Source organism: Leptonychotes weddellii, chromosome 11 (genome assembly GCF_054177405.1).
Source record: "Leptonychotes weddellii isolate Sample4059 chromosome 11, ASM5417740v2, whole genome shotgun sequence".
NCBI lineage: Eukaryota > Metazoa > Chordata > Mammalia > Carnivora > Phocidae > Leptonychotes > Leptonychotes weddellii.
Window position 1 is genome coordinate 64,164,967 of NC_138379.1, and position 18,092 is coordinate 64,183,058.

The 18,092-nt window shown below is 43.7% G+C and overlaps 1 long non-coding RNA gene across 1 annotated transcript in view; it reads left to right on the forward strand.

The window, feature by feature from the left end:
- The first annotated feature begins 966 nt into the window (after window positions 1–966).
- Window positions 967–18,092, forward strand: part of LOC145716067 (uncharacterized) — a 77,578-nt gene continuing 60,452 nt past the window's right edge. The window contains exon 1 of the long non-coding RNA XR_014138397.1: window positions 967–1,035. This is a non-coding gene — a long non-coding RNA (uncharacterized LOC145716067). The remainder of the gene's footprint in view (window positions 1,036–18,092) is intronic.

An 18,092-nucleotide genomic window follows, 5' to 3' on the forward strand; every position in this document is an offset into this window, starting at 1 on the left:
AAAAAAAAAAAAAGGGTATCATGTGCCATTCCTTCTTTTTTTAAATTGCTCTGTTTATTTCTAAATAAACAAAGTGGTGCTCAGTAGATATTTGGTTGAAGGCTGAGTTGATTCCTGATGCATTGAATAATTTTATTTATTTATTTATTTATTTATCTATTTATCTATTTATCTATCTATCTATCTATCTATCTATCTATCTATCTATTTATTGTGCTTAGGAGTTAGGGGTGGCATGGGAGGAGAGGAGCAGAGGGAGAGGGAGAGAGAGAATCCCCAGCAGGCTCCATGCCCAGGGCAGAGACTGACTTGGGGCTCAATCTCATGACACCGAGATCATGACCCCAGCCGAAATCAAAAGTCAGATACTTAACTGACGGAGCCATGTAGGCGCCCCAATGCATTGGATAATTTGAAAAGGATCAGGAAGCTTCGGTTGATTTACAGGGAGAATAAGTGGATATGGGACTCAGAGTTCTACAAGTGAGTTCTAAGGAACTGGGTGAAGGGTCAGCCCGTGGAAAGTCTAAGCAGCTGTTGGGGAGTGCAGCCTGGGCCGTCATCTTGCCTTCTCAGGGGAAGAAGGAAAGCTTCTCCCTCAGCCCAGCATTCATCACTTGTTCCAGGAATCCCCTTGGCCTGGGGCTCAGCAGCTATTTTTGGTCACTGAAAGTGCCCATTGGCCCTTAAGGCCCGAGGTGGTTTGAAGAGACCTGGGATTGACGCATCAAATTCATTCCAGTTTCAGTCAATGTTCCCCTTTTCCAAAGGACAATAGTCTGCAGGTTTCTGTCCTTCTCCCCTGTGTTCTTTCTCTGTCTGTGGGCAGTAGCTCACTGTCCTCCGGGAACCTCCGTGCCCTGTGTAGAGTTTTAGAGTATGCATACAATGTGTACACATTTTATTTAAGCCACCTTACCACCCTATTTCCCTCATTTTACAGGTAATGAACCAGAGAGATTATCTGAGTTGACCAAGGTCACAGAGCTATAAGATGGCATCTGCCGATACTCCTTTCCAGGGCTTTTGACTTAAGTAACGTATTTCCGTCCCCTTGTTCCATAGTGGCCCCATTTTGATGCTACTTCACTGCCGGGTGGGGCGGTTCCTGCTTCTGCACTTTGGTGTCAGACCCCCCAGGGATGGAATTCTAGGTCCACTCCTTCTAGAATGTGAGGTGACCTGAGGTGACTTGCTGAGCTTTTCCCAACGCCCATACCCCTTCTCTGTTGATAAGAATCATAATTCCCCTTTACAGGATTGTCCTCTCCCTTAGATCATGATAGATAGATGATGATGTCCTCGTGTGTGGAAAAGTTAAGATATTATTTGCAAGTCTACACGTGGCTACTTCACCTCAAATGTGGCAGGGATGGTGTTGTGGATGGCCTTGAGTTGGTTAATTTTTAGCAGTGGGGCCAAGTCTCCCTGAGCCCCCCTTCCTTGCCTTGGGAAAGGCCGTCCTAACGTCCCTCTTGGGGTGCTTTGAGGATTCACCGAGTTTATGCACATAAAAGCCCTCTATGTGAATTTTAGTCACCGTATGGATGTTAGTTTGCCTTATTAGAATCAATCTCATTATTTCCAAATCCGGCCTGTCAGCTTAGACTTTTCCAATTCAGCACCAGGTCTCTATTTTCTCCCCTCCTAGGACCAGAAGATGAGAAACGTTAGAGATGTTTGCATGCTTCCACCTGGCTCCTCCCTCCCTCCTTCCTGCCCTGGTGTATTTGGGGGCTTCTTCACTGTGGGGCTTTCAGCACGATCATCCTCTTCAAGCTGGGCAAGTCTGCTATAGTCTCCCTTTTGCTTGAGCAGAAAGTCCCGGAGGAGCAGACTGTCCCCAAGAGTTCACTTTGGGGGCTCTGGGAAGAAGATGGGGGAAAGATGGAGTAAGACCACATAGGTTCTATTTCATCGGGTCCTGAGCCCTTAGTGACGCCCTTGGCGTCCTAAGAGGCGCTTTGTAAATATTCAGTTATCTGCAGGAACTGGCGGCAGGGAGAAGGGCCAGATAGGGAGAGCTGATGGAAAGGTAAGAAGTGTGGCCAAGGAATTCTGCTCTTCTCCCGGCTGCTTTCAGACAGTTTAATGGTAGACTGCTCTGGAAGGTGTAACCCTGAGACCAGGGCTCCCCAGCCCACAAACAAAACTCCCCGTTGTTTTCATTTCTTTGTCTTGCACACAAAGGCATCAGCTATTTGAAAAAAGCAACCCCCGAAAAACACTGACAAACCAAACAGATCCAGAAGCTCAGCACACACATTCTTTTCTTCTAGACCCTCCAAAGTGCTAATACACTGTTTACATCTAAATGTGGCAACATTCAAACAAAGAAAGTCAATGTGAGTGGGTTACACTGGGCACCTCCTCTCTACCGTGCCATCCCTCAGAGTTGTGGCCTTAGCGATTTCACATGGGAAGTTGTGCACAGTCTCTTTAAAGGCTCTTCTTCCCTATGGGGGCCCAGCATACTTTCACCTACCTGCCCTCTCCTGAACCGGGCTCTAACCCATTAAGCTGTTCATAATCAGTCTATTTCATTTTATGTAGCTGAGATCCATATCCTTCCCACTTCCAAAAGGATTTAAGGGCCCTTTAACATTTCAAAATAAAATAAGGAAATGATGGGTAAAAATATAACCGAGACCTTATAAAATGAGTAAGACAGTTGATGTTACAAGGCACCTGAGATGACCTAATTCTTGTAGTTAAGTCAGTAAACTAAACCCCGACTCTGTGATTAGACCAGAAGGGAGCACATGTTTCTCACCTAGCTCTCATTACCTGTATGAAATGGGGGGGGTGGCTAGGAAAGTAATATACAAAACTATTTGTAGAACTTAATTATTTCCTAAAGCTATACATTAAAGAGATGCTATTCAAATACAGTTATTCTGTGAACAGTCTCAAGAGAAGTCTGTACACAGAACATGCACGGCCAGTAACCTCTCGGCCCCGGAGCCCTGCTGGCCTTTCACCTAGCATATGCCTTAACATGTGCTGTTCCCTTTGCCTTGAATGGTCCTCCCAGAGGTCCCTGCACCATGCAGTTAACCTTACTCATCCTGCCAGTTTCCATCAGGGAAGGCTTCATCTCCCATCCAGGCCAGGAGAGGTTTTCAGAGTACTCTGTACTTTTTCTTCAGACCACCTACCATAGTTTATGTTTATTGACTGGCAGGTGTCATTATTGAGTGTCTATTTTCCCCACTAAACATAAGCTCCTTGAGCGCAGGAACTGTATGCGCTTTGCTCATTCCTGTATCCTACATCTCACACAGTGCCTGACTTATTGTGATAATCATAATACCAAGATAATGATAATAATAATATCTACAAGTTGTTAAATGCTAGGAACTCTTCTCTGTGTTTATTGCTAACAATTCATTTGAGCCTCTGAATAGCCCTTTGGAGTAGGGGCTGCTATAGCCCTCCTTCAATAGATGAGGAACAGAGGTGGAATTCTGAGGTTCCGTAAATGCCCAGTCACCAAGCTATTGGGCTAAGAAGCTTAGAAGGTGGACAGTCTGAGTTCCTAATGCTTGTTCAGCCCCAAATATCTGTTGAATGAATGAATGAATTATTGATGATAATACAACCCAAGAATTTTGTTTTCTGATCATTTCACTTAATAAAGAAATAGGACCTGAAGAATCAGAATGAACCCCATAGTTGACTATTAAAACACTTTCTCTGAGCTCTCAGACGGATGACTTGGTGGAGCATTAGGTCAGGGCAGAATCACAGGCAATTAAAATGATCGAATGATCTGAAAAATGACCACTGCGACTGTGGGGCTGATGGGCCAGTTGCCTGGCATCAAAATCCCATATCTAGGGGCTCCGGGGTGGTGGCTCAGTTGGTAAAGCATCCGACTCTTGAATTCAGCTCAGGTCATGATCTTAGGGTTGTGAGGTCAAGCTCCGTGCTGGGCTCCACGCTGAGCATGGAGCCTGCTTCAGATTCTCTCTCCCTCTCCCTCTGCCGACCTGCTCACACACTCTCTCTCTAAAAAAAAAAAAAAAAAAAATCCCATATCTAAAGTCTATACATATACATGGGAGCTAAGCTGTCATTTTGTTTTGAAATTGTAAGTATTGGACTTACATTTTTTTCCAGAGAGAAAGAAAGGGAAACTAGATAAATGTCTGCGAAACTGACCACAAACTGTGCAGAGAACCTCACACATAGAGCCATTGGGAGAGATTCACAGGTAGGGTGAGAACCAATATTTTACTCAAAAGAGAACAGGGACTCTTATCAAGCTCTCCCACACGCACTTGGGAAAGACCCCCAAGTTCTACACAAGACAACTGAGAGAGATTACTTTAGTATGAAAAAGTATTAAGGCAGGTGCTATCCAACACAGTTTGTTCTCCACCGGAGTCCTATAAGGCCCAAGGGATATCTGATCTGAAGGAGAGCCATATCCTAACAAGCATGCCAGGATTTGATACCTGAAAAATGTATTCAGAAGATGCTGAATGGCTTGCCTGTTGGATAAGGTTGTTTATGATTATGCATTTTAATACTGCTGGTGGTGGGGGGAATGATTTCCTTTTGATGTATTCCATGAAGAGTTGCTCCTTCTGTAGTAGCAATCAATTAACGGGTCCACTTGTTTCTAGCAAGCACATGATAATTATATAAGCTTTGTAACATGGACTCTGTTTATTCACAGTTTGAACCATCTCATCCAAATATTTATGGAGAAGGGAGAAGGTACATATCTTGAGCTAGCCCCAAGGATGAGTTCAAAGTAAAGAAGTATGAAACTGCTCTTGAGGTACTTATAATCAGTAGGTCTTTCATCCATCTGTATGACATTTATTGAGAACCGAATATGTGTCAGAAAATACAAAGAAACAAAAGAGGCAGTGTGGTGTCGTGGATAGAAGAGTATTACCTTTGGAGTTGTATCTATTACTGCTAATCATCCATGTGCCTCTGGGAGTTTATCTGAACACCCAGAGCATCAGTTTTCTCATCTGTAAACTGAGGATCCTGTGCCTAGTCTGCAGGACTGTTGCACAGAATAGAAATAATATAGGTATCATGGTCTAGCACATAGGCAGTACCCATTAAATTGTTTGTCTTCACACATAATTGCTATCCTTGAAAAGTCACATCCTAATGGAAGATGGACCTTTATAAACAAATAGTTACAACACAACTTGGCATTGATTTTGATATTGTACAAAAATTATATTGTGCAAAGGAGCAGAGACACAGAGAAGAGCAAGGAACAAACTCCTTCTGCCTGAGGAATCAGAGAAGGCCCTCCAAAGGAGGCTGTGGTCTTTGGAGGTGGGTCTGGAAGGATGAGTAAGCTTTTGCTGGGTGGAAAAGGGGGAAAGTTATTCAAGCACAGAAACATAAAACAGCTAGTGCTGCTTGTTCCGGGGAAGGTGAGAAGGTCAGTGCATTCAGACTGTAAGATGTCTGTGATGGAGGGGCACACAGTGAGAGATGAGGCTGGAGAGCTAGATCAGGCCCTCTACAGGCTGTCCACAGAGACTTAAGACAAATTCCTGATAAAATGGGTCCCCTTCATTTCATTCCAGAATGTTCTATTTTTAGTGACCAGATTCCATGATTTCCTCTAGCAAAATGTTTTCTTTTGTTTCCCTGAACAATCTCACATTACCCGTTCTTTGAACACATAGTTCTTATGTTCTTAGAATCAAACAGTAGCCCAATGGTTCTGAGAATTCCCTGGGAGCTGCTCTGGCAATTTGGGATAATTTTCTGTTGCGTCCGTCCATTTTCCTGCCTTTCCAGCCTGCACTGTTCAGGCTCCCGTGCCTTCCATGGGGGCCGTGGGCACCTCTCAATCGGTTCCTTTGTGCTGAGTAGAAAGGCAGGTGTGAGCCGTGATTGATGGCTGGTTTACATGGTGACAGGGAAAAAAACCTGCTGGCTGTGCATTTTTTTCCTGCCAGAGGCCCAACCATTCCTGTACCAGGACTTCCTTGTTAGAGAACTCCTTTAAGCTGCTTCCCTCGGAATTTTTTATGATATTTTCCAACTGTCAAATAGGAACACATTTGAAAAAAAAATCTATTAATTTGATTCAGATCCTGAGCGGAGAAACAATGACTGAAGGCTTGAGTAATCTTTTTCTTTTTCTTTCCATATTAAGTTACACGTTAAATTATGTAGAGGCTATTAGTTTTGAGGCGTGGTGGGTATCATGATGACCAGGGGAGCTTTAAAAAACAAAAAAAACAAAACAAACCTCCCTGGGCCTCAGTCTTCTTCCCCCTCCAACCAGGGATGTCCATTCAGACAGTGTGTATAGGGAGAGAGGCCCGGGAATCTGTGCTACCAGGAGCAGAGTCATTCTTCAGGCAACGGGGATGTGCAGCCCTAGCTGAGAACCTCCGGGCCCGGGAGGGGGTGGGGCCATGAGGCGTCCTCCGGGTTCCCATTGGCCCCTGCGCCCACACCGGATGTCCTGTCATGCCCAGATCCTTACTGAGCATCTACTATGTGTCCGTGTCCTCTGAGCACTGGAGACACAGGACAGACACAATCACTGCCCTCCTAAGGCTCCCGTTCTGGGCGGGAGACAAATGACAGATAGGATGAGGACGCAACAGACACGAGCCTCTGCTGTACTTTGCCAAGTAGGAAAAAACGAGTGGATGATGTTTTTATTTCCTTACTTCCTCCCTGTTGATGTATCCAATCGGCTTTCGTTCCCAGCTTTGCCAGTCGTCCATTCGTGGGCCCCACTTTCTCTAATTTGCCAAGTCTGGCGGAAACATTTCAGTTCAGGTCTCGCTTGGCCAGTCTGTGGTGTTCAGTACTAGGCGTTCCGCAGTCCATAGGTAGCTACTGTGCGGAGTCCTTTGTATGTTTGGTGTTCCATTTCTCACAACAACCCGAAGACAGGCATTATTACATGGGACACTCAGGCACAAAGGAGACAAGTACTTGGCTCAAGATCACACAGCTAGTAAATGGAAGAGTGGATTCTCTTCCCCATGCACTTTCTGCCTTCCCAGCCTAGGTTTTCCTGTTTCCAACCTGCTCCATCTGCTCTGATCATTCATTTTCCAGTGGCTCCCCATGCTCATCTTCCTCTGACAGCCCTTTAGGTATTGGCATTCTACCCTCACTCTCTCATTCCACACTTTCCCCAGGAAATTTTAATTCTCCCATTTTTCTCTATTGCCCGTATCCCTGGTGATTCCCAAATTCACACCCCTGGGCCAGACCTCTTTTCTGACCTTCTAACGACCTAACGGTCGTGCGCACTTGGTATCTGGTGGACGCTCTTCTTTTGCTCATTCAGCAAGTCCATGTGTGCATGTGCCAGTGTGTGGTTGCCGTGGAGAGTGTAGCGCGCGAGGCTGCGGGACCGCTGGCCCACGGAGTTTCATGACCCACTGCAAACACGTGTGTCTGCCTGAGCGCACACACTATCTCATCTTTCCTTGCAAACTTGCTCAGCCTCCTCTGTTCTCCATTTCAGTTGCTAATACAATCACAGGGTTGCCTTTAATTTCCTGGTCCCCCTCAGGACCCATGTCCCAGTCTATCTCCTGTGGACCTCTTGACTCCATTCCCTCCTGGTCTTCATCCAGCCTCGGGGTCAGTTCTCACCTGGAAAGCTTAGTTGGCTTGTCTCCCAGTTCTCCATTCCTCTCTTTCACTTTTGACCCCGAATCCTCCAAAGTGCAAACTTGATTGTGCCTCTCCCCTCTTTGCAGCCTCTGGTGGGCCATCTATTAGGCCTGTCTTCCATAGGGATGGATCTTCTCCTTTTTGTGGGAATCTGCTCCTGGTGGCTGGCCCTGCCGCACCCTCTTCTTTTTTTTTTTTTTAAAGACTTTATTTATTTGACCGCACCCTCTTCTTATGCACTCCATGCTCCCAGCCACAGTGATTCGTTCCAGAACGGGCAAGCCAGGGCCAAGCAGAAATATCCTATGTGGGTGTTGGGAAGGCATTGGTTTCACTCTTGCTCTGGGACCTGAGCTGTCTCTTTTGCTCCTCATGGAGAAAGTCTCTCCAAGTACAAAGGCAATGCATGGAAGGAAGCAGAGTTAAGCACAAAGCCAAGACGGGCCGTCAGGACATTGTTTGAGTTCCTGGATTTAGTAGCACATGAAGCCAGCTTTACCCATGGACTTCGGCAATCACAGGAATCAATATATTTCTTGTGTCAGAGTCTCAGTGTTGCCACTTACCGTTCTGTGACTTTGGGCAAATTATTGAACCCTTCTGTATTTCAGTTTCCTCATCTCTAAACTGGACATAATAATAACACTTAGTTCATGGTGTTATGATGAAGTGAATGTACACAGAGAATGTAGACCGTTGCCTGGGACACAGTTAAGTGCACGTTACGTGTACACTCTTAGTGTTGTTGTTATTATGATTTGACTTAATTTGCCTCAGGTTTCTGTAACTTGTCACTGGAAGAGTCCCAAGGAATAATACTGAGTCCAAATGCTGTCACCAGTTTACAAGGCTGATTTCCCACCACCTCCCCAACTGCTCCCTGATACCCTTTGTTCCCTTGGCACACTTCTGTAAACTTTCAAAGCTCCCCAAACATTTATGCTGCTTTGGGCCTTGTTTGTATGTGTACAATGTTCTCTCTGCCAAGAATGCTCTTCCCCATTCCCCTGCAGAGTCAGGTAAGAGGATTCAAAGCAGCAAGAAGCAGCTAATTCAGGACACATTCAAGATTCTGGGTCTCATTAAGCCACTGATGATTGGTGATCTCTAGCTAAGTCTCAATGATTTGGTCCCTGCATTTTAAAAACAATTCCCTCTTCCTTGATGCTCAAATGTATAACGAGTTCTGTAGATCCATTGACAAGAAAGTATTCCTTACTCAGCTCAAGTCTGGAGACAACAAGGTGGCCAGTTAACCATCCCCACCCTCCACTGTCAGAATGGAGAAGACATTCAAATCACCACAGGAACGCTTGGAGTCACGCTCAGCCTTCTGACCAGATGGGCAATGACACTAAGAAATGAGATATTAAGAAGAATTGTGCTTCCTTTCTTAGATCTTAAGAGGGGACAAGCCAGATACCTTCCTTGTCCAGCTCCCTGACTCTCACACCTACCTTTCTGAAAACTCCAGAGTTTAAACCCTGACAGCAGCCAAATCAACTTAACTAGTTCTTTAACAGCAAAACTATTTCTGCATTGCCTCTAAGGCCCCAGCTACGTTTCTAGAACATTTGGGAACAGTAATAAAATCAAGATGCCTCTTCTGTATTTCAATAGGAAGATGCTGTCTCCGGGTCTATACCCCTCAGGCTTTGTTTTACTGGTGGAGACAAAGTAAATAATGTGAAGCATCACCCCAAAAGCATTTTCCTCATTTAAACTTTATTCTATGTAATTTACCTCAGGCCTGGAAAGGTTTGGCTGGGGCAGAGGAGAAATGGCCATGTTCTTGCCAGAGTCCAGCTTGGCCAAGTTCCCCAGACACTGGCTGGCTCCTGGGCAGGAGAGTTTGGATGAGAGACATGGACACAAACACAGTCACCTTTCCACTTTCCACAGTCACCTTTCCAGACTTCTATTCGGACAAAGACTGTGACGGGGTCTAAAAGTGAAAACGTTATGTACTAGCTGCAGACACGTCCCCGAATGTGTGCATATGGCCTAAATTAGACCACCTAAACAGACGGTGCGCAAAACCTAGAAATGGCAAGAAAAGAGCTGGAGAATGAGAGGCAGCAGCTCATGAAGCAGCCCAGCGGCAGAGAGCACAGCATCCCCAGAAGTGCATCCTGGGGGAGAAGGGCACCCCTGATCCCTTCCTCTTCTCTCCCCTCCAGTCCAGTCCTCCCAGCTGCTCTATGGGACCTGCAGTACCTGACTCACAGCCCAGACCCCAGCAGCCTAAGAGGTCACGTTCTCTTTGAAAATGCTTCTTCATTAATATGTTTATATTTTCTAAAGATTTTATTTATTTATTTGAGAGAGAGAGCACAGCAGTGGGGAGGGGTAGAGGGAGAAGCAGGCTCCTCCCTGAGCAGGGAGCCCGATGATTCATGGGGCTCCATCCCAGGGCCCCGGGGTCATGACCTGAGCTTAAGGCAGATGCTTAACCGAATGAGCCACTCAGGCGCCCCCTTTATTAATATATTTAAATAAAGAAGTACATGAACATTCTCCCCAATAAAACAAAAATACATAATGGAAGTTAACAGTTTCTGCCCCCCAATGTTTCCTTCATTTCCCACCTGAAAATGTTACACCTTCAGCACTTTTTTTTTAAACGACTTCTCTCTCTCCCTTTTTTTAGAGCAGTTCTAGGTTCACAGTAAAATTAAGAGGAAAGTACAGAGATTTCCCAGATGCCCTGCCCCCACACGGGCATAGCTTCCCCCACAACCAAGGTTCCCCCCCAGCGTGGTACCTTTGTTACAACTGATGAATCTGCATTGACATATTGTCACCCAAAGTCCGTAGATTACATTAGGGTTCACTCTGGGTGTTGTACATTTTGTGGGTTTGGACAAATGTATGATGACGTGTTTCCACCATTAGAGTATCATACAGAATAGTTTCACTGCTCTAAAAATTCTCTGTGCTCCTCCTGTTCATCCCCCTCCACCCGCAACCCTCTAAACCACTACTTTTTTTTTACTATCTTCACCTTTCACACCTTTCTGTTGATACAAACATGCATACACATATATGACAAGAGGGATGTTTGGTGTTGTTTTTATAAAAGTGGAACCATACTATACTTAGTACTCTGTGGTTTACTTTTCTTAAGACATAATAGACGTCTCTCCAGGTTAATAGATATTGACCATTTCATTTCTCAGTAGCTGCATAATATTTCATATTAAGAGCATTCCATAATGTAATGAAACATTTACCTATCAATGAACTTTTAACAATAAACCACACTGGCAATAAACCTCTTTGACATAAATATTTATGTGCTGGCAATTTTATTCTTATGGGTTGGATTTCAGAAGTCAATTATTGGGCTTGTGTATTTTTTAAAAAGATTTTATGTATTTATTTGACAGAGAGAGACACAGAGAGAGAGGAAACACAAGCAGGGGGAGTGGGAGAGGGAGAAGCAGGCTTCCCGTGGAGAAGGGAGCCCGATGCGGGGTTGATCCCAGGACCCTGGGATCATGACCCGAGCTGAAGGCAGACGCTTAACGACTGAGCCACCCAGGGACCCCGGGCTTGTGTGTTTTTTAATTTAATAGACCTTTCTAGTTTATTTTCCTAAAAGATTGTAGCAATTCAAGCCATCCCAGAATATATGACAGTGAAAACTTGCCTCAGTTTTTGCCAATTCTGGATTTTCTCTTTTTTCACTTAAGCCAATTTGATAGGCGGAAATTATATCTCTTCTTTCAATTTATTGTATATTTTCTTTTTCTTTTCTTTTATTTATTTATTTGCCAGAGAGAGAGAGAACACAAGCAGGGGAAGCAGCAGGCAGAGGGAGAAGCAGGCTTGCGGCTGAGCCAGGAGCCCGATGTGGGACTTGATCCCAGGACTCTTGGGTCATGACCGGAGCCGAAGGCAGATGCTTAACTGACTGAGCCACCCAGGTGCCCCTATATTTTCTTGATTACAAGTGAGGTCGATCATCTTCTTATGGACTTTCTGATTTGTTCTGCTGTGAATTCTCTTATCCTTTGCCTATTTTTATACTGTGTTGGTTTTTCTTTTCTTACAAATTAAAAGAGCTCTTGTACATTAGGGAGATTACCCCTATGTCTACCACATATATTGTAAAAACTTCCCCCAGGCCATCATTGGTATTTTGATTTTGTTTATTTAATCTCTTAACAATTAAAAAAATGTGGTCAAATATGTTGGTGTTTTCTCTTACGGCTCTTGGGTCTTCTGTGTTACTTGGGGAAGTCTTTTCACTTTCCACTTGAACGTAGGAGTAAGTAATCTCCTAACTTGTCTTCGAATATATGATTTTTCAACTAAATTGTAAATCCATTTGGACTATTTTGTGTATGGGAAGAACTAAGAAGCTATCTTTATTTTCTTCTACATAGATAGCCAACTATGTCAGCAGCATTAATTAAATAAACACTCCTTTTCCCATTGAGTTAACATGTTTCCTTTGTTACATATTGTTTCCATTTATACTTAGATTTATTTTCTGAACTCTTTTTGCTCTTTCATGAGTCTGAGCCAATACCATAATATTTTTAATATAATAGCTTTATAAAATATCTGATATCTGGTAAGGTGAGTTTACCCTCCTGATTTTTTTCAGATATATATGAAATCTATGTATATATTTTGCTAGTGTAAGACATTTATTCCTCCATTAGAAATTTAAGCTTGTTTTATGCAGTTGCCAAAAATTAGATTCTGATTGGATTTGCATTACTTTTGGAATGATCGATATGGTAAAGATAAATATGTATTTGTATTAAGAGCATGGTATAACTTTTCATTTGTTTAATATACTCCAATAAGATTTCACAGTGTTCTCTAGTATTGGTCCTGTATCTTTATTGTTAAGCTGATTTGTGGATTATTTAGTTTTTATTGCTATTGTGAATGAGTTGGTTGTCGAGTTGACTTCAAATACCTAAATTATAATGGCTGACCTCTCACCCACACGACACCAGAACTCCAGACCTTCTTCTGGGTTCCTCACAGACACTCATGTGGGCTCTCTGCCTGGTCTGTCCTTTCAATTGCCAGAAGGCATCTGCTTTTCTGCCTCAAAGCTCCGTCTGTCCTTTGCTCTTCTCCATCAGATGGGAAACCTCCCTGTTGCTGAGGCATAGGTACCATCATAAGTACGATGTTGCCTTTACCAGACAAAGCTCTCCATGGGCCTCCAAAGCTCTCCATTTTCTGGGGACCCATGTGGTGCTTGGCTCCACGAGAAACAGGGCAAATGGCCTTTTCCCTAATTCCATGCCATGTCTTGTCACTTGGTCCCAGATGGTTCTGCTTGATTCCAGAGCCTTGCATAGTCACAGCTGACTGTCCATCAGCCTCTGATCCTCAGCCCTCCTCCGTAGCCTACCCGAGCCTTCCCGGCTGGATGGGACACAGAGCCAGAAGAGCTCTGTCTTCTCCTCTCAGTGAAAACCCCGTTCTTCCTGATATTCAAGTAGCAGAGTTTCTCCAAGCTGTATTTTTTCCTGTCCCATATCTGTGTTGTTAACTCTTGGGATCCTCAGCATCTCTAAACAGCTCCATTTCAGCAGAACGTCATTTTGCTTCTTCATAAAAAACTAACAGGCTCTCTGGATCGGTTTCCCCAGATCAGAGAAAGAACTGTCCCCAGAGAGGTTTAATCTCCACATATTACAACAGTGAAAACAGATAGAATATTTAAAAGTAGTTTTTTTCGACTTCTATGTTCTTCAGCAAGCTTGAGATTCATGGAGCCACATTTTCCCTGGGAGCTCACATTCATGGTACTGCTTGCTTCCCCTCCCCCAGCAGCTCCTGCCAGGAGGAAGTTTCTCCCAAGCACGCAGCCTATGGTGACAACTTCTTGGCAGAGGGCAGTCTACTTCTTTTCCGTGTCTGTCCACTGAGCCTTTCCCAGTTTTACATGATAATAATACAACTTACTGGGGCTCCTGGGGGGCTCAGTCGGTTAAGCGTCTGCCTTTGTCTCAGGTCATGATCCCGGGGTCCTGGGATCAAACCCCACATCGGGCTCCCTGCTCAGTGGGGAGCCTGCTTCTCCCTCTCCCTCTGCGGCTCCCCCTGCATGTGCTCTCTTTCTGTCAAATAAATAAATAAAGTCTTTTTTAAAAAAATAACACAACTTACTGACGATCTCACATGCATTATCTGAATTAGTCCTCATAATAATCCTATAAGATAGAAATTATTTTCCTTCATTTTTTTTTTGATAGAGAAACTGAGGCTGAGAAAGGGTAAGTGGATTGAGCAGCTAGTAGTGACAATGACAGAATTCGAACCCAGGTCTTACTCCATAGTCTGAGACTTAAATGTCACGACATATCTTCTAGGGGGGAAAATCCTACCACAAACCTTAGTGAGTCTGAGTGTCTAGTCTATGCATTTCCCCTGGAGTCCTGACCTGAGGCCTTGAACAATCCCTTGTGGTAAAGTGTGTTGTCTTTCATTTCCCCTTTTTATCAGACTTCTGACTCTTCATTACATGGTACTATTCCCGGGCTCTTTATTACATGGTCTAATTGTCTCTAGTTGACAGTTGAATACGTGCAAGCTCAGGGAGCTTACACAAGGAAGGGAGCGGGATTATAATATTTACATTAAGACTGGAGGTACAGAATTGGTATGCAACATCAGCGATCCCATGAAATTATGTTCAATCATTTTATTGGTTTGGGTTTATAGTTTGACTCACACTTACTGTGTAAATTTGTCTGTATTTTATTTCTTTGGCTTGGATTTCATTTATAAATTTACTTTGGTTTCTAATTTTCTAAGCTTCAGGAATTTATACCCAGCATTATTTTTGTTTATATTTAAGCAATACCATAATAAAAACAGTTTACTTCAGTACTGCAGGCTCCATGAAAGTGCTCCCCTTTATAAGGCATTACTTAGAGAAATACTGGTACACAGCTTCCCATTGTATGCTCCCCATAGCCCTGTGAGACACGTATTCTCACCCTAGTTTATAGACCAAGCAACAGGGGCTTGGCCAGATACACGTACAGCCCATGTGAGCGCATTTAGGAAGTGACAGGGCCAGATGCAAACCAGGGTTTGAATCAAAGTCTAGGGCTGTTTCCTGGAAACTTCTCCTTAGCAATAGGACTTTATTTCACACATTCAGCAGAAGTGTTATTTGTTAGATGTTAGATGTCTCATCTTAGGACAATGATATTCAGCCTTAAGAATTTAACAAATAATGCCTCTGAGAAACTATTTCAGCAAGCCTGGCAAAGCAGTCAGCATCCAAATTAGATTTCCAATAAAGGTTTCAAACACTAAGAAAAACATTGTTTGAATCCTATTTTGCCCCATGTGCTTTTCTGACAAAACACAGACCTCAGGATGGGGAAGAGGGAGCAGAAGGCCAGGTGTGGAGGGGAGAGGAGAAGCGGGGGTGGGGGGAGAGAAGGAGAAGGAGGAAGTTTAGGGTTGGAGCCCGAGTTTTCTCATCAGGGGAAAAACAAAAGAAGTAGTTGCCCTAGATCAAGTGTACAATAATCCTGGGAGTATGAGAGCTACTTTCATTATTTAAAAAAGTCTAACATAAGGAAAGAAATATAGGATAATTTAAACCTCAAGCTTCTTTGTTTGGGCTATAATTATATGAACTCAAAGAGGGTATCACTGGTTTGCTCATGCTGAGTAGAAACTCAGATGAGAAATCATAAATGATTTGGATTAGTAAAGTGAGGGAAATGGACGACTTACTAAATTTCATGCATTAAATGAATAAATCTTCAAACACATTTATTTGTTCCACCAGTCATTGTGAGTTGACTATGTGGCAGGCAGGGGCTACACAGAGATGAGTAGCGTGTTGTTCCTGTCCTCAAGGGTGTGTGTGTGTGTGTGTGTGTGTGTGTGTGTATGGGGGTGGGGGTCAATAACACATGCACTAGCATTTGTAATTCAGTGTGGAAACACAATGATGGAATAATGCAGAGAGGAGTAGAGGGCCAGCAGGACCCAGGGAGACAGATCCTACCTTGGTCTTAGGGATGGAATGAAGTCTTTGGGTCAGAGAAGGCTTTCTGTGGCAGTTAGGAAATGAGCTGAATCTTACGGGATGAGTCAGAGAGGAAGGGAGTGAATTCTGGCCAGAGGGAGCTGTGCCAGCAAACAGCACGGAAGTGAGAAACCTCACAGTGGCTTGACAGAGACTTAGAAGCAGTTTGGTGTTGCTGATGCATAAATTGTGAGGCGCGAGGAGATTCGAGAAGTCAATAAAGGGGCCGGATATTGGAAGTCAATCGTATGGGGTGAACATAAACGTTATCATCCCAACTGGCACAATTCTGAGATTGGAAGGAGGACACTTTTAATAATTACACTAGGACCACAGACACATACAGGTGAAGTTGGATGTCCTATTTACAGGCCGTGTCTCACAGCTTAAACTTCCTCATTGAGTGAGGCGGGATCGCTGAGGGCTTTTGGGCAAAGAAGGGACATGATGAGATTTGACTTGTAAATAGATTTTTATGTCTAATGAGTTCACAGAAGGAGAAGATTCAGGGAAAGCTCTATCTTCCAGATGTATTTATTCAAGAAATCTTACTTGAGAGCTGCACTATATGGGAACTAGGCATGCAACATGAACAAAGCCATGATTGATTCCTGCCTTTAAGAAGTTTGCAGTTTAGTGGGGAAGACTATCAATAATCAAATACCACACAAGCAATTGTAAAATTACAAATGTTGACAATGCTATGACTGGGCGGGGGGCCGGTAACTGATGCTATAAGAACATTTCTTGGGAATGGAGAGGTCAGAAATGAGTAGTAGAGGGGCACCTGGGTGGCTCAGTTGGTTAAATGTCTGCCTTTGGCTCAGGTCATGATCCTGAGATCATGGGGTCCTGGGATCGAGCCCCATATCCTCGAGCTTCTTGCTCAGCAGGGAGTCTGCTTCTCCTTCTGCTTCTGCCCCTCCCCCTGCTTGTGCTCACTCTCTCTCTCAAATAAAGAAAATCGTAAAAAAAAAAAAAAGAAAAAAAGAAATGAGTAGTAGAATCTGACTAAAGAGAAGAGGAAAGAATATTCTGGAAAGAAATAAGAAGGTATACAAAGACGTTCTGGTGAAAGGTGTGGAATGCCTGACAACACAGAAAAAATTAGAATAAGAAGGCATGTAATTGATGTACAGCAAAAAATGTGTTGTATGATAAGAGGACAGCGTGTGCCAAATGGTAAATATCCTATGCATGAGCCTCAATTCTGAGCAACACCGACCTAGCAGGTTCTTCACTGTGAGTGGCTAAACTGATAAGCTGACTTCTCTGCCTCCTACGAGGACTTAGAAGACAATGAGTAGTAATGTCGATTCTCCTCTACCTTTATCTCGTATATGTCCTTCAGACTGCCATTTGTTCAACTAGTAGTAAACCGAGATTAAACCAGCCAGAAAAAAACAAAACTGATTAAATTTTTTCAGTCTTCAGACCCAGATCTGCTTTTCTTGACTGACCTGGCATAGGAGGTGGCATGGTCATTTGGAGGGACGAGAAGGCCAGTGTGACTATAATGGGGAAAGCGACAGGGTATGTGGGGGAGTGCTGATTAGTTGTGATCTTAAGTAATATACTTCATTTGGCTAGGTCTTAGTTACTTAAATGCATACAAAGGGAGAGGAATCTGTGTCTACTTTAGGGATTATTATTAATTTGAGTATCAAATGAAGTAATATCTGGTTATAGGATTAGGAATATTTATTGGGACCAGGAATCTTCTGGAATATGCCTTACTTATAACTTATTATCAAGAATCTTAGAAGGGGTTGCCAAGGGGAGTTTTGTTGAAATGTTTAACCCAATGTAACAATCAGTTTTTATTCTTAACCCAGATTCCTCCCAATTTGAGTAATGTACTAGTTGTCAATTGCTGCATAACAAATTATCCCCCAAATTAGCAGCTTGAAACAACAAACATATTATCTTACAATTTCTGTGGGTCAGGAATCCAGTTGTGGTTTTGCTGGGTACCTCTGGCTCAAGGTCTCTCATGACGGTGTAGTTAAGCTGTTGTCTGAGACCATGAGCTCAATTGGGGGAGCATCTGCTTTCAAGCTTATTCATCTGGTTGTTGGAATGCCTCAGAAGATCTGCTTCCAGGCTCACTCACATGGGCTTCTCCAAAGGGCTGCCTCACAATATAGCAGCTGGCTTCCCCCGGAGTGAGCAATCAAAGAGGAAGTTAGAGGGTGAGCGGGAAGCACCCAAGACAGAAGCCACAGTATTTGTATAAACTAATTTTGGACGTGACATTTCATTACTCCCATCTTATTCTAGTCACTAGAAGCGAGTCAATAAATCCCAGGGGAGGGGGTCATACAAGGCCCTGAATACCAGAAGGTAGGGACCACTGGGGACCATCTTAGAAGCCACCGACCACTCCAGTGACTTGATTTGTTAAGGGAAAGGACGTATGGACAGATCT